This window comes from Dasypus novemcinctus, chromosome 9 (genome assembly GCF_030445035.2).
Source record: "Dasypus novemcinctus isolate mDasNov1 chromosome 9, mDasNov1.1.hap2, whole genome shotgun sequence".
Classification (NCBI taxonomy): domain Eukaryota; kingdom Metazoa; phylum Chordata; class Mammalia; order Cingulata; family Dasypodidae; genus Dasypus; species Dasypus novemcinctus.
This window is the reverse complement of record NC_080681.1, coordinates 65778866-65793691: the sequence shown is the minus strand read 5'-3', so window position 1 is coordinate 65793691 and position 14826 is coordinate 65778866.

Genomic DNA, 14826 nt, shown 5'->3' with positions numbered 1-14826 from the left:
TGCATTCATGTAATCTCTGTATTAATTAATATTTGGTTTGTAATTATGGACACTTCAAATAGACAAGCATTGAACTGTAAAAAAAAAGGCTATTTTTAAAAACCATGCAAAAAATACATGATTTTCCTATACCACCCTACTATTAACACCTTGCATTAGTATGGTACATTTGTGACAATTGATGAAAGCACATTTTTATAATTGTACTATTAACTATAGTCCATGTTTTAACTTAGAGGTCACTGTTTGTGTTGTGCAGTTCCATGAGTTTTTAAAATTTTTATTTTAGAAACATATATGCAACCTAATATTTCCTCTTTTAACCACATTTGAATGTATGATTCAGTGCTGTTAATTACGTTCACAATATTGTACTATGATCACCACCATCTATCACCGAAACTTTCCATCATCCTTAACAGAAATTCTGTACATTTTAAGCCTTAACTTTCTATTCCCTAACTTCACCCTATCCTCTGATAACCTATATTCTAGATTCTGATGCTATGAGTTTGCTTATTCTAATTTTTCATATCAATGAGATCATGCAATATCTGTCCTTTTCTGTATAGCTTATTTCAATCAACATGTTGTCTGCAAGGCTCATCCATGTTGTCACATGTATCAGAATTTCATTCCTTTTTAAGGCTGAATAATATGCCATTGTGTGTATATATACAACATTTTGTTCATCCATTCATCGGTTGATGGACACTTGGGTTGCTTCTATCTTTTGGCAGTTGTGAATAATCCTGCTAAGAACATCAGTGTGAAAATATCTCTTCAAGTCTCTACTTTTAATCCTTTGGGGTGTATACCTAGAAGTGGGGTTATATGCTAATTGCATACCTAACTTTTTGAGGAACTGCCAAACTTTCTTCCATAGCAGCTCTACCATTTTACATTCTCAGAAGCAAGGAATTAGTGTTCCTATTTCTCCACATCCTCTCCAACATTGTAATATTTTTTTTGTAAATAATAGCCATTCCAGTGGATGTGAAATGGTATCTCATTTGTGGTTTTGATTTGCATTTCCCTAATGGCTAATGTTGTTGAGTATCTTTTTCTTGTGCTTCCTAGCCATTCGTATATCTTCTTTGGAGAAATGTCTATTCAAATCTTTTGCCCATTCTTTAATTGGGTTATTGAGTTTTTATTATTATTATTGAGTTGAAGAATTTCTTTATATATTCTGAATATTAAACCCTTACAGGATATGGGGTTTCCAAATATTTTCTCCCATTGTGTAGAATGTCATTTTGCTTTCATGATAAAGTCCTTTGAGGTGCAAAAGTTTTTAATTTTGATGAAACCCCATTTACCCAATTGTTTTGTTGCTTGTTCTTTGGACGTAAAGTCTAAGAAAACCGTTGCTTACCATGAAGTCCCAAAAATGCTTCCCTACATTTTCTTCTAGAACTATTATAATTCTGGTTCTTATATTTAGGTCTTTGATGAATGTTGAGTTGATTTTTTTTATATGGTGTGTCAAATTGGGGTTCTCCTTTTTTTTTCCCCAGATGGAGATCCAGTTTTAACCAACACCCTTTTTAGACAAGACTAATCTTTCCATTTGAGTGGTGTTTGCCTCCTGGTCAATATTCAATTGACCATAAATGTAAGGGATGATTTCTGAGCTCTCATTTTGATTTCATTGGTCTATATATCTTCCCTTGTGCCAGTAACCATGCTGTTTTCATTACTATGGCTTTGTAATAAGTTTTAAGTTTGGTGAGTGTTAATCCTCAAACTTCATTCTTTTTTTCAAGTTGGCATTGGCTATTTGGGGCTCCTTACCCTTCCATACAAATTTGATGGTTGGCTATTCCATTTATGCAAAGACAGTTGTTGGAATTTTGATTGGTATTACACTCAATCAATAATTTCCTTTTGGTAGAATTGACATCTTAACAAGATTTAGTTTCCAATCCATAAATACAGAACATTCTTCCATTTATTTAGGTCTTCTTTGATTTCTTTTAGCAATGTTTTATAGTTTTCCATGTACAAGTTCTTTACATCCTTTGTTAGTTTTATTCCTAGTTATTTTATTTTTTTTAATTGCTATTAGAAATGGAAATTTTTTGTTGATTTTTTTTTTCTCCCAATTGTTCATTACTAGTCTATGGAAACACTATTGGTTTTAGTGTGTTGATCTTGAACCCTGCCACGTTGTTGAATTCATCTATTACCTCTAGGAGCTTTGTGGAGGATTCTTCGGGATTTTCTGTATATAGGATCATGTCTTCTAAAAATAGGGAACGTTTTTATTCTTCCTTTCCAATTTGAGTGACTTCTCTTTCTTACGTAATTGTTCTAGACAGAACTACAGTACAATGTTGAAGAATGGTGACAGTGGACATTTTTGTCTTGTTCCTGCTGTATTTTATCAAATGCTTTATCTGCATCAATTGAGATGATCCTGTAGTTCCTTCATTCTGTTAATGTGATGTATTACATTAATTGAATCTCTTATGTTGAACCAGCCTTGCATACTGGGGATAAATCCCACTTGATTATAGTGATTTCTTTAATGTGCTATTGGATTCTATTTTCTAAGTATTTAGTTGAGGATTTTTGCATCTATCTTCGTGGAGGAAATTGGTCTTTGGCTTTGTATGTGTGTGTGTGGTATCTTTATCTGACGTTAGTATGAGGGCGATGTTGGCATCATAGAATGAATTACGGAATCTTCCTTTTCAATTTTTTGGAGGAGTTTGAGCAGGATTGGTGTCAATTCTTCTTGGAATGTCTATTAAAATTCCTCTCTGAAGCCATGTCGTCCTGGGCTTTTCTTTGTTGGTTTTTTGTTTCTGTTTTTGTTTTTAATTACAGATTGTCTGTTTCTTCTTGAGTCAGTATAGATAGTTTGTGTGTTCCTAGGAACTGGTCCATTTCATCAGGGTTATCTAATTTATAGGTATATGTGTGTTCATCGTCTTCTCTTATATTCCTTTTTATTTCAGTGATGTTGGTAGTAACATCTCCCTTTTCATTTCTAACTTTTGTTATTCCTGTCTTCTTATTCTATCTTCTTCAGTCCAGCTTAAGTTTTGTGAATTTTATTGATCTTTCAAAGAACCAATTTTGGGCCTTGTTAATTTTCTCTCTCTCTCTCTCTCTCTCTGTCTCTCTCTCTCTCTATATATATATATATTTTTTTTTTTTAGTTCTTTCTCATTTATTTCCACTCTAATCCTTGCTATTTCCTCCCTTCTGCTTTCATTGAGTTTAGATTGCTCTTCCTTTTGTAATTCTTCCAGTTTGGAGGTGAGGTCTCTGATTTGAAAATTTTCTGCTTGTTTATGTAAATATTTAGAGCTATAAATTTCCCCTTCAGCACTACCTTTGCTGCATTCAGTAAGTTTTGGTATGTTGTATTTTCATTTTTATTTACCTCAAGATATTTCTTAATTTCTCTTTTGATTTCCTCTTTAACTCATTGATTGTTTAAGAGGACATTGTTTAATTTCCACATGTTTTTTTTTTTTAAGATTTATTTATTTATTTAATTCCCCCCCTCCCCCCGTTGTCTGTTCTCTGTGTCTATTTTGCTGCATCTTGTTTCTTTGTCGTTTCTGTTGTTGTCAGCGGCACGGGAAGTGTGGGCAGCGCCATTCCTGGGCAGGCTGCACTTTCTTTCCCGCTGGGCGGCTCTCCTTACGGGGTGCACTCCTTGCACGTGGGGCTCCCCTACGCAGGGGACACCCCTGCGTGGCAGGGCACTCCTTGCCCGCATCAGCACTGCGCATGGGCCAGCTCCACACGGGTCAAGGAGGCCCAGGGTTTGAACCGCGGACCTCCCATGTGGTAGACGACGCCCTAACCACTGGGCCAAGTCCGTTTCCCAATTTCCACATGTTAATGAATTTCCCATTTCTCCCTCCTTTCTTGATTTCTAGCTTCATCCCATTGTGATAGCAGATGTTACATCGTATGAGTTCAGTGTCTGTGAATTTATTGAGACTTGCTTTCTGTCCTCAGTTATGTTCTATCCTAGAGAATGATGCATGTGGAATCAAGAAGGTTTATTCTGCTGTTGCTGGGTAAAGTGTTCCATATATGTCTGTTAGGTCCACATAGAGTATTGTTCAAGTCTTGTGTTTCTTTATTGATCTTCTGTCTGGATTGAACCTGGGACCTCATATGTGGGAAGCAGACACTCAACCACTTGAGCTAGATACTGCTCCCCTCCTGCATTTTTTAAAGAAAGTCTCACTGGATCTGAAATGTGTGGATGGCAATTGTTTTCTTTCAGTACCCTAAATACATCTGCTTTCTTGCCTCCATGGTTTCTAATGAGACATCTACACTTAGTCTAATTGGGATTCCCTTGTACACGCAGCTTTCAGAATTCTTTCCTTGTCCTTAGCATTCAACAGTTTGATCAGTATATGATAGAGTAAATTTTTCTTCAATTTTATCCTGTTTGGTGTTCTCTGGGCTTCTTGGATGAGCATATGATGTTTTTTGCTAAATTAGGGGACTTTTCTGTCATTATTTCTTTGAGTACTCCCTCTGCCCCTTTCACTTTCTTCTGTGTATCGGTATGCTTGATGGTGTCCTAGAGGTCTTTTAGGCTATTTTTGCTTTTTATAATTCTTTATTTCTTTCTACTCCTCAGTAGACTCATATCAGCTGTCTTGTCTTTGAGTTGACTGATACTTTCTTCTGCCAGCTCCAGTCTGCTGTTGAAACCCTTTTGGCAATTTTTCATTTTAGTTATTGTGGTCTTCAACTCCAGTAGTCTGTTTGGTTGCTTTTCGAAATTTCAATCTTTTTATTGAGGGTGTTCATAGACTGTTTTCCTGATTTTTTTTTTTAGTTTTTGTCTGTATTTTCCTTTATCTCCATGAGCATATTGAGTGTTTTCCTGATATCCTGTATTTTTCTTTTCCTTCATCTCCTTGAGTATATTGAAGTTCATTGTTTTAAAATCTTTGTCCAGTATATCAACGGTCTGGTCTCCATTGATGTTCTGGATTATTATCCTCTTCCTTTGGATGGGCCATCATTTGTAGTTTCTTTGTCTTGTACTCTTTTGCTGCACACTGTGCATTTTAATATTTTAAAATGTTAACTCTGGCATTTATTCCCTGAGATATCTGTTTCTTGAGTTTGTAACAGATTTTCTTGAATGCCAGGTGCTAACAAAATCTAAGCCTAAAACACCTTTCACAGTCTTTGCAAATTGGCTTTGCATTGGCTGGTGCTCTCTGTCAGAGTTCAGTTCTCCCATCAGACAGACAAGTTAGCCCAAGGTAAATGCAAAGTAGAGGGTACTACCTATCTTCTCTGGGCCTGTGTCTTTTTCTGGGCTTATGCTTACTAGGAGTTTTCCTGTTTACAGGAGTTTGAATGCTTCCTCTACTTCCCAAAAAACAGCATACCATCTTTAAGACTCCTTTGCTGCATTTGTCCCGAGTAGGTTGGAATATGGCCACCCTCAGAGCAGGCTTACAGGGATCCAAAGTAGCTAATCAAAAGCAATGACCAGCCATCGGCACTCACCCCATCCCAGATCTTGGGCAAGTGGATTTTTGTGTCTTTCTCAGACACTAACAAGCTACGCTGGGGACTGGACCCCACTGCTGCTGCCACAAGGTTGTGGAATAGGTGACATTAAAGAGTGTGTAAAGAGAGCACCTGATATGTATGGCAATTTACCAGCCTCTTCTCCTGCTTTTCCCTGGATACTGCTGCACCTGATGCCAGAATATTGAAATAGTTGATTCAGACAGTTCCTGCCTTTTTAATAGTTGTTTTGGTGGAGGGATTGATTCCTGGAGCTTCCTACTCTGCCTTCTTCCCCCTTATCAGAAATTCTATTTTATACTGGAGATAAGAGCATTTGTGTATCATGCTGCAGAGATGATATTAAACACTGATTATTTTATGCTGCTGTTTATTAAAAATGTTTACTATGAAATATTATTTTCTGAATATTGCAATCATGGAGGCATTTAGGGATTTTAATATTCTTTTTCCTAAAATATTATTTTTCATAAAAGAATAATTCCTATTTACTGCTATTACAGTGAAATAATTTTTTTTTTTTTGAAGGAAGCTTTTAAAATGCTCTTGGCTGTTCTTTGGCTAACAACCATAGGAGGGACTCTCAAAGATTTCGTGACCATATACTATTTACCTATATATGGTAAGATTTTTATTTTTTAAATCAAAATAATATATGTAATAATTACTTCACCACCAATACAATGTAAAATTTGCTTTAAGAGTAGAGTTGACTCCTTTTCTTCCTTGATGTTTCCATATGAACTTAGACATCAAAAATCATGTTTTAGAACTCAGAAGAAGAAAAAGCTGTGCACATCTTATTATTTCCAACTTAGATTCTAACCATATTGATAAAAATAAAACAAATGTGGCCATTTAATTGTCACAACTTATCTTTATGACCTTATTTGCCCAAAAGAAAGAGTTCCCCATCTGGTGATTAATGCACACTGTCAAGGAAAATGAGTATCATTATGAAAGTTCAAAAGACTTCTTCATTTCTGCTATTTAATACAGAAGGGGATACAATAAATCCTTCAGGGCCTTATCCATCTGTTTTAGGTACAGCTCTTGTCACCACCTCAGCTATCAAACTCAATAAAGCAATCACTTCACATGACAGTGAGATCTGGATCAGGTTGGTTTCTCCCTCTCACCGGAATGCCTCAATTTGCCTTTCACTCCCATTTCCCTCTAGTCTTACCTGTCTTCAGTCTGGCCCCTCCTACCATCCCCAATCCCTTGAACTTGGTGATTTGGGCCTTTACTTTAACTCATTTATCACCAACATCTGCAAACTCACACCATCACATTTCCATATGCCTTCATAAGTCAGTGCCTATACTGAATGGCCACTAAATACTGATTAAAGAGGAGCTCTATTACTGTCATAACGTCAAAGGTGACTGATTATCTATCCCTGCAGTGCTGGTCTCCAAACCAGCAGTACCAATAGTACCTGGGTACTTGTTGGTAATGGACATTCTTGGACTCTGCTTCAAAGTATTGAATCAGAAACTCGGGGTAGCACCTAGTAATTTGTGTTTTAACAAGCCCTCCAGGTGTTCCTCAATCTAAAGACTGAGAACCACAGAACAAGCCTAATTTAAAGGCGTGGGGCAAGAGTACTCATTGAACTCTAGTAATATATATATAAGCATTTTACAACATTTTAGCTACTTTAGTCCCTTTAGGAAGATCAAATTTTACTTAATCAAAAAATTCAGCACTAAAAGCTTTTAGTGTCATTTGAAAATTGGTTATATTTTTTATAATTGTTCACCTGGATAGGAAACTGACAGCAACTAGGCTTTGTCAAGAATATTTTCCTCATCTTGTTCACCCAAGACCCATATTCTTGGATTGGGACCAAAAGCCTTTTCTTTCATATGGAAAAGCTCAAAAAAGTTGTCCTCTTTGTGCACCTCTTTTGACTCCCTGTGCTGATGATTAACAAAAGTAAAAGAACTCCCCCCCCCGTGTTGCAACTTAGCAAAGTTAAGGTCATGGATAGAGTGTTCTTTCTTGGGGGCGGGAAAGGACCAACTCCCAGCTAGCACCAAGCAGGAAGCCCCTGCTGAGGCTTCCCTCCCTCCCCTGTGCTTCCTGCTGGGCCCTGACCCAGCTGGCTGAATGTAGTCACCTGTGGCTTGTTCTGTTGTTTCCTTCGCCAGGTGCAGTCCATCAACCCTTGGCTGGCTGCAGGGGCTCCTTTGCTAGAGCTGTGCTCCCCACTGCCTCCAGGGCTAAAAGCTCTGAAGGAGGACAGCAAGAGGGATAGAGGGGCTCTCCAAGTCTTTTCAGCTCAGAGGGTTCCAAGGGAGGTGCTAGAGGTGAAGCTCATACTCTCGTTAATTTATAGGCCTTTTTTTTTTTCAATCAATAGCTCAAATGTATTTTAAAAAATAGCTAGATTAGGGAAACAGGAGGAGCAAGGGAGCACACACATAAGAGAGAATTCTTGCAGCCAAAATATGACTGCACCTGATGTTTGTTATCATACATGCCAAGAATATTAGGACATGGTTAACTCAGGGGAGGGAGAGACTTACAAAAGCATCAAAGCACTAAAGGTCAATGTAACCCTCCGGGAAATTAGCCTGGAAGGCTTAAAAACACAGAGACAGAGGGAGAGAGTTTGCTGACATATTTATGACTTGTTGAATACTAAGCGCCTATGAATTATTCACAAACAGATATCTTAACATTTGCTGACCAGGCTTGGCATGACGCTTACCCTTACCAAAGTGGCCAGGTTAGTTAATATACTTAGCCATGAATGGTTAAGAGAAAGGCTGCTCTTCACAATTAGATGGGACATTACTTTTAAAGATGAGAATATCTTAACATGCTGAAATAAAGATATTTCAGGAAATATTCAATTTGAAGGAAAGTACTTATAAATGTCAATCTAATCTTCATGGGCCTGTGCTCTTGATTTTAAATGCAAATGCACACGCAAAACAACAAAATTACCTAAAGTTACAGATAAATGCTAAAGCTTCCTCAACCTTAAAGTCATGTGAACCTTGCATCAGAAATACATACAAGTCAGGCCCCGATCTTAACTGCTACAATCGTTAGGCATCAAAATAATGACTCCAGTTATCATTTGGACCTAATCATGCAATTCCTTGAAAAGGTTCTTTTTAATTTACAGGCAGTAAAATCCTTTGAGAGGGACTGAAACTCCCCAATGGCACGATCTATGTAGTTTACTAAGAGTTGACCTAATAAATTAAGCAGACTATTCAGGCAAAATGACAATTGAGGATTTAGTATAATTTCCAGAGTTCACAATGGAATTATCAGTTCACAGTGGAAACAGAGTGTATAGGTCTTATTAGCTTGGCTGCAGTAACAAACAACTCCAAAACCTCAGTGGCTTGAAAGAGCAAACTATTAATTTCTCACTCATAGTAGTGAGAGCTGCTATGGTTCTGCTTCCAGGTCTCTGAAAGAGAAGCTGTTCTCCTGGCACAGGGCAAAGAGTAAGTGAAGAACTGAAGCACAAACACTTAAAACTTCTGTTCAGGTATGCCACGTGTCACTTTCTCACATTTTCTTGGTCAGCACAAATTCTGTGGAAAACCTGACTTTGGGACATGGATGCATCGCCACCTGCATAGAAGCGCTACAATTCACACAATCCTTGGCAAGGATGTAGATTCCTCTTGTAGGGAAAGAGGTGAATAGGTGGGAACAGTAATACAATCTTCCACCCTGCTGCAGCCCCAACAGGGATAGAACCTGTACAGTAAACACATGATGTGTTGTGCCCTTCTCTGTCCTTGCATTTATGGCTCTTCCCACCTAAGCGCAGATTCAGTCTTAAGAACTTCAACATATTGCCCTGGAGAACTTATCAATCAGTCAGAAATTACACTAGGAATGAAACTTCTTAGCCATTCTGGTAGCTAGAACAGTGGTTGTCCAACCAGGTTATTATAATTGGAGAGATTCTAAAAATTCTCTTTTTAAGACCACCTCAGGATATACCAGAAAGATGCCTTGAAATCTCCTATAAAACCCTCAGACATATGAAACCTAACAATCTCCAGATCCCCCTCCTTCATGGGTCCTGGATAAAGAGAATGGGAGCATTCAGCACATGTTTTTTGACAGCCTCAGCATATTAACTGTATGACCTTGAATAAGGAAGGCAATCCCTAGTTCCTTATTCATAAAATGGTGTAAATATAGTATGGAGGTAAAGCGTTCTGAGGCCAGGTTGTCTGAGCTTAAATTTCCCCTTCATCCCTATAACCAAGTGAACTTAGAAAAATTACTGAGCTGCTCTTTCTTCATTAAAAAACATGGTAATTGTACTATTTCATAGAATTACTTTGAGGTTTAAACGAGTGAATTAATCTAAGCTGCTGAGAACACCTGACCTAAAGTATGTGCTCGAAAAACATATATAATTGTATAAATCTTCTGGTATATCTATCTTTCAGAATTGGTATGTATGTTTAATAAGAATATATATAAAATATCAAAAGCATCTGGCATATTGAAGATGTTCAACAAGTGTTAACATCGCTGGTATTCAATGTGATTTAAACATTTATAAAGGGGTACTCTATTTTCTAATGTGGTGAAATATTTTAAACACAAACTATTCTATTTAAATATTCATGCATGTGCCATAAAATAGAACACCCAGTACTGGTGCCAAAGAAGTGGGGATGTGCTTTCAGCCCCTCAATAATTTCCATCATCTCCCTTCAAGCCAACCCTATAGGCATGCACTAAGTAGAAACAGCTTCAAGACACATCCCTAAGCCATTCAAACAATATGTCATCCCTTATACCCCCTCCAGGCAGAGTGCCACCTCCAAGGCCTACTCCACATCAAACTTCTGGCAAAGATTATGTAAAGGTATATTAAACCAATATATGTTAAGAAGCTTAAAATAATAAACTCTTTTACCCCTGCCTCATTTAACCACCACAGTTAGATACCATTAAATGTAATAGCATTCAACAATTGATGTTCTCAGGTAGAAAATGAAATGAAAAGGAGACTCAACTGTCCTAAAACACTTGAACCCATATAAAAGCACTTCATCTCAGAGATCCCTGGAATCCTCTCCTAACATAATTCTGACTGTTATGTTTTAGAACTTTAATAATTATGAGGCTTTGGACACTAGTCAGCCATAGAAAAGTTGGGTTCATTTAAACATGTTCCAAAAACAAATAAACAAGCAGCTTCTACCAATTGTTTTCCCAATTCCTACCCTGAAAAGGTCTTTGATACCTAAGTTGGTTTACCTGGAGTTGTCCTGATTTTAACACTGAAAGTTCATGTCCCAGGAATCTCCTCAGTCCCTGGCAAACTGGCACTGTTTGTCATCCTAACCCACAAAGGTAGAGCGGCAAAAACTAGCATATATTGTTTATGAGTTCCTGTTAGTTAGACACAAATATGGATCTATAGAGTGGCTAAGCTGCCCTTGTATCTCAGGTGTCCTAAGGGAGAGAACGCTTTATTTTGCAATTAACATAATTCTAAAATTTGGGGAGTCAAAAACTTCAACTTTAAAAAGATTTGAGCCAAGATTTTATAAACTAAAATAAGAATTTTTTAATGAGAAATTTCAGGAATTCAAGACACTAAACTATAGTGCCCACCTCTTTTTCCTGTTTGATCTTTGAAGATTAGTATTCAGTATTTTTCATGACATTTATATTGAGGAAGGAATATAAGATTATTGAAAGCAGAGAAACTCAATATTAGGAATGCACATCAAAAGGTCTTCAAGACAAAGAAGGGATCATATGATTTGAAACCAGAGTTACTAGAAGCATGTGTGCTGCACTTCATTTTCTAGTTAACAGTGTAACATATGTCAAAAATTGATTTAAAACACTTTTCACAGCTGAGCTGACATTTGGTGCTCCTCAGACTTCTTTTGCTCTTAAGGATGGGGGTTCAAATCCAAACGAGGTTAACATTGTACTGGTACATATTCCTGGTGGATGAGGAAAACAGTCTTTTAGTTTAAGTAAAATGAAAACATCTGTTTGAGTCCTGTGGGAAAGAGTTATTTCAAAAAGAGGGGGAGGGGATAGCTGGTTATTAAAGCTGCAGATGCCCTCAGTAACATTCCACATTATGTTAAAAAATTACAGCAATCATGCCTTGCTTACCTAGGATGATGAAAATTTGTACATGAGCATTGGTCAGTCTTCATTTCTCAGGATGCCTTCTCCACATGTCCCCCTTCCTCTGTCTAAAGCCATATTTTAATGTCTATTAACTGATTTCCAAGTTATTTTCACCCTAAATCAGGGAAAATCCAGCTCAGTTAAGAGACCAACCTTTTGCCAAATAACTGTTTACTCTGCATAAGAAGTTATATTAGTTACCGACCTACTGTGTGTAACAAAACACCACAAACAGCAGCTAAACACATCCATTTATTAGTCTACAAATGTGTCAGTCAGATGTGGGCACAATGTGATTGGTTCTCTGCTTAAGGTCTCGCAAGATATTGACTGGGTACATCTGATCTGGGGTTCAGGGTCCTCTTCCAAGCACATCATGTGGTTGTGACAGAATTCGTTCTTTTTTTTTTTTTTTAAGGTGATACCAGGGATTGAACCTAGGACATGGGAAAAAGGTGCTCAAACCACTGAGCTACAACCACTCCCTAGAATTCAGTTCTTATGGCTGTTGGTCAGCAGCTATTCTAAGCTTAGAGGCTGTTCATATTTCTTGCCATGTGGCCCCTTCCATCTTCAAATCTAGCAACAGAGGGTCTCCCTCACACCAAATCCCTCTCATTCTTCAAATCACAGACTTCAGGGACAGTTCAATCTCTTTCAAGGGCTCACCTGATTAGGTCAAGGTCATCCCTTTCTTAAAGTCAACTCTGCTATTTACATAACCTAATCACAGGAGTAAAATCCATCATATTTATCTTCCTGGAGCTTATGTGGGGGAAGAGGATCTTGGGGTCCACTTTTGAATTTCGCCTATGATAAGAAGTACAATGAAACATTTTTCTTTTCAACCCTTTAGGTTTTTAGGGGGAAGTTTGTGAGAAAGTATATAATAGGACTTCATAAAAACTACTCTCCTCTTGAAGTTACAAAAGTACTAAGAGTTTATACATAAAGAATTAATTAGTAGTCAGTATTTATTGAGCTACACAGAGAATACTGCAAATACGTTAAGTTATGGAAGTCAGATTCAGTTCTTAATGACTTTATAATTAAAAGAGGAGACAGAAAACACATTTTATGTAACAGATATGAATAAGTGTCCATTATGTGTCAGGCACTATTTTATATAGCAATGGCCCAGCTTTTTTGGCTTTATATTCTAGTGAGGTGAGACTCTGAAAATTAACAGGTAGAAATGCAGCCAAAAACAGATGCACAAAGATATTCCCATCAGTTATTGAAAGTGGTTAAAAGTATAGACTCTGAAGCCAGATTTCCTAGATTTGGAGCCTGACTCTACTGCATCCAATGTCAGCTGTGTGACCTTGGAAATTATTTAGCTTCTCTCTGCCTCAGTTTCCCTCATCTATAAAAATGAGACTTTAAAGAGTACCTACCTCATAGAGTTGTTTTTAAGGATGAAATTAATTCATAAAAATCACTCAAACAGTGTTCCTGGCATATGGTAAGCCCAGGTGTTGAGTATCATTAGTTCTATGGCAGGCACTGGACTGAGCGCTGGACAGGCATTATTTCTTTTAACTCTTAGAATGATCCTGTGAGGTAGGTATTATTTCTGGCTCCATATTACAGAGGAGAAAATATAGGTACAGAGAAGCTAAATAACTTGCTCATGGTTATAAAAGCTAATAAAACATAGATACGCTAGGATACAACATAGCCCTATCTTGAAAGCATGTGCTATATACCATCAAAGTTACTGATGAATTAATAAATTGAAAGTACTATGGTTGGAGATTCATTTTTCCAGTTAGTTTATTTTACCTAAAAGCCAAACAACCACCACAACAAATGTGATGAACAAGGCAAAGAAAGACATGACTTAGGAGTAAGAAGTGGCAGGACATGACATAAATGAGCTCATGTATGTAAAAATTTTATTAAAACTAACACTTGCTACAATAAATGGAAGGCGAGTCCATGCAAAGAAAAATATTTTCAGATAGGACCTTACTTACAAATTTCTAATTTCAAGTGACTCAGATATCTGAACAGCTGATGCTATTAGTTACCAGCTCCAGCTGCTATTCATAGGAAGCAAACCTAGCCAGGTGTTATACTTATGCTAGTTACACACACAGGCACACATAAACACACATTCCACTTAGCTCCCACTTTTCCCCAAAGCCCCAGTCCCACTCCTCAGCTCAGGAGCTCCCATAACCAAATCCCATCTCCCATCCACACAAGATCTAAGTGAATTCTAACAAAAGGATGTTTGACAGGCAGTGAGTACAATTGTGATCCCATTTACGTGAGTACCTCCAAACACAAGAGCTCCAAGTCCCTGACAACCCATTCCCAAAGTATTTCTTGGAGTTCTAATCTTATGTCCCCTCAGCCTCACTAGTTGTGGGACCTTTCTAAATATCTTTTCCTTCCCTTTGGGGGTCTTTAGCATTTTGTTTATAATCTGGGCCCTGACATCATCTCTGAAGCTTCTCTGCTCCTGATGGTCCTTCTTCTCCATCACCTACTGTTTACCGGTACCTCCAGACGTTAACATCCAATGTGCTCATTAGAGAGCCTCTTAATCACTAACTCTCCAAATCTCTTGAAAATCCCTTCCTCTGTTTATATTCAGTTCTTCCATGGAAGGGTCATTCTCCTGGCCCCAAAACTCCAAGTTCAATGCAATAAGCATTTTTTGAGGCCTTCTCTGAACCAGGCACTTGCTAAGATACTGGGAATGCAATGACAAACAAGGGAGAAGACAACCCCAAAAACAAGACATTTCAAAATAATGTGGTAGAAATATACAAAGATGTGCCCAACACATTATAACAAACCCACCCTCGTGGTTCAGGAAGGTACCAAGGATGAATTAATGTCTTTAAGGATGTGGGAGTTGATTAGCCAGGTAAGGAGACTGGCTTGAGTCAAGGAGGAATTTATGTCTTCGAGCGTGCATAACAGTTGATTAGTGAGGTAAAGAAGATGACCAGATGGCACATGCAGGAAAAAAACAACCAGATAAGTTGATGGTACCTCAAGTGTGAAGCAGAGAGGGCATAGATAAAGGAAATGGAAGTAGGAACAATATCATGGAATGTTTTGCATAGTCATGTTAAGAAGTTAGGTTTAACTCTGTAGTGTATGGTTTCTTAAGCTTTA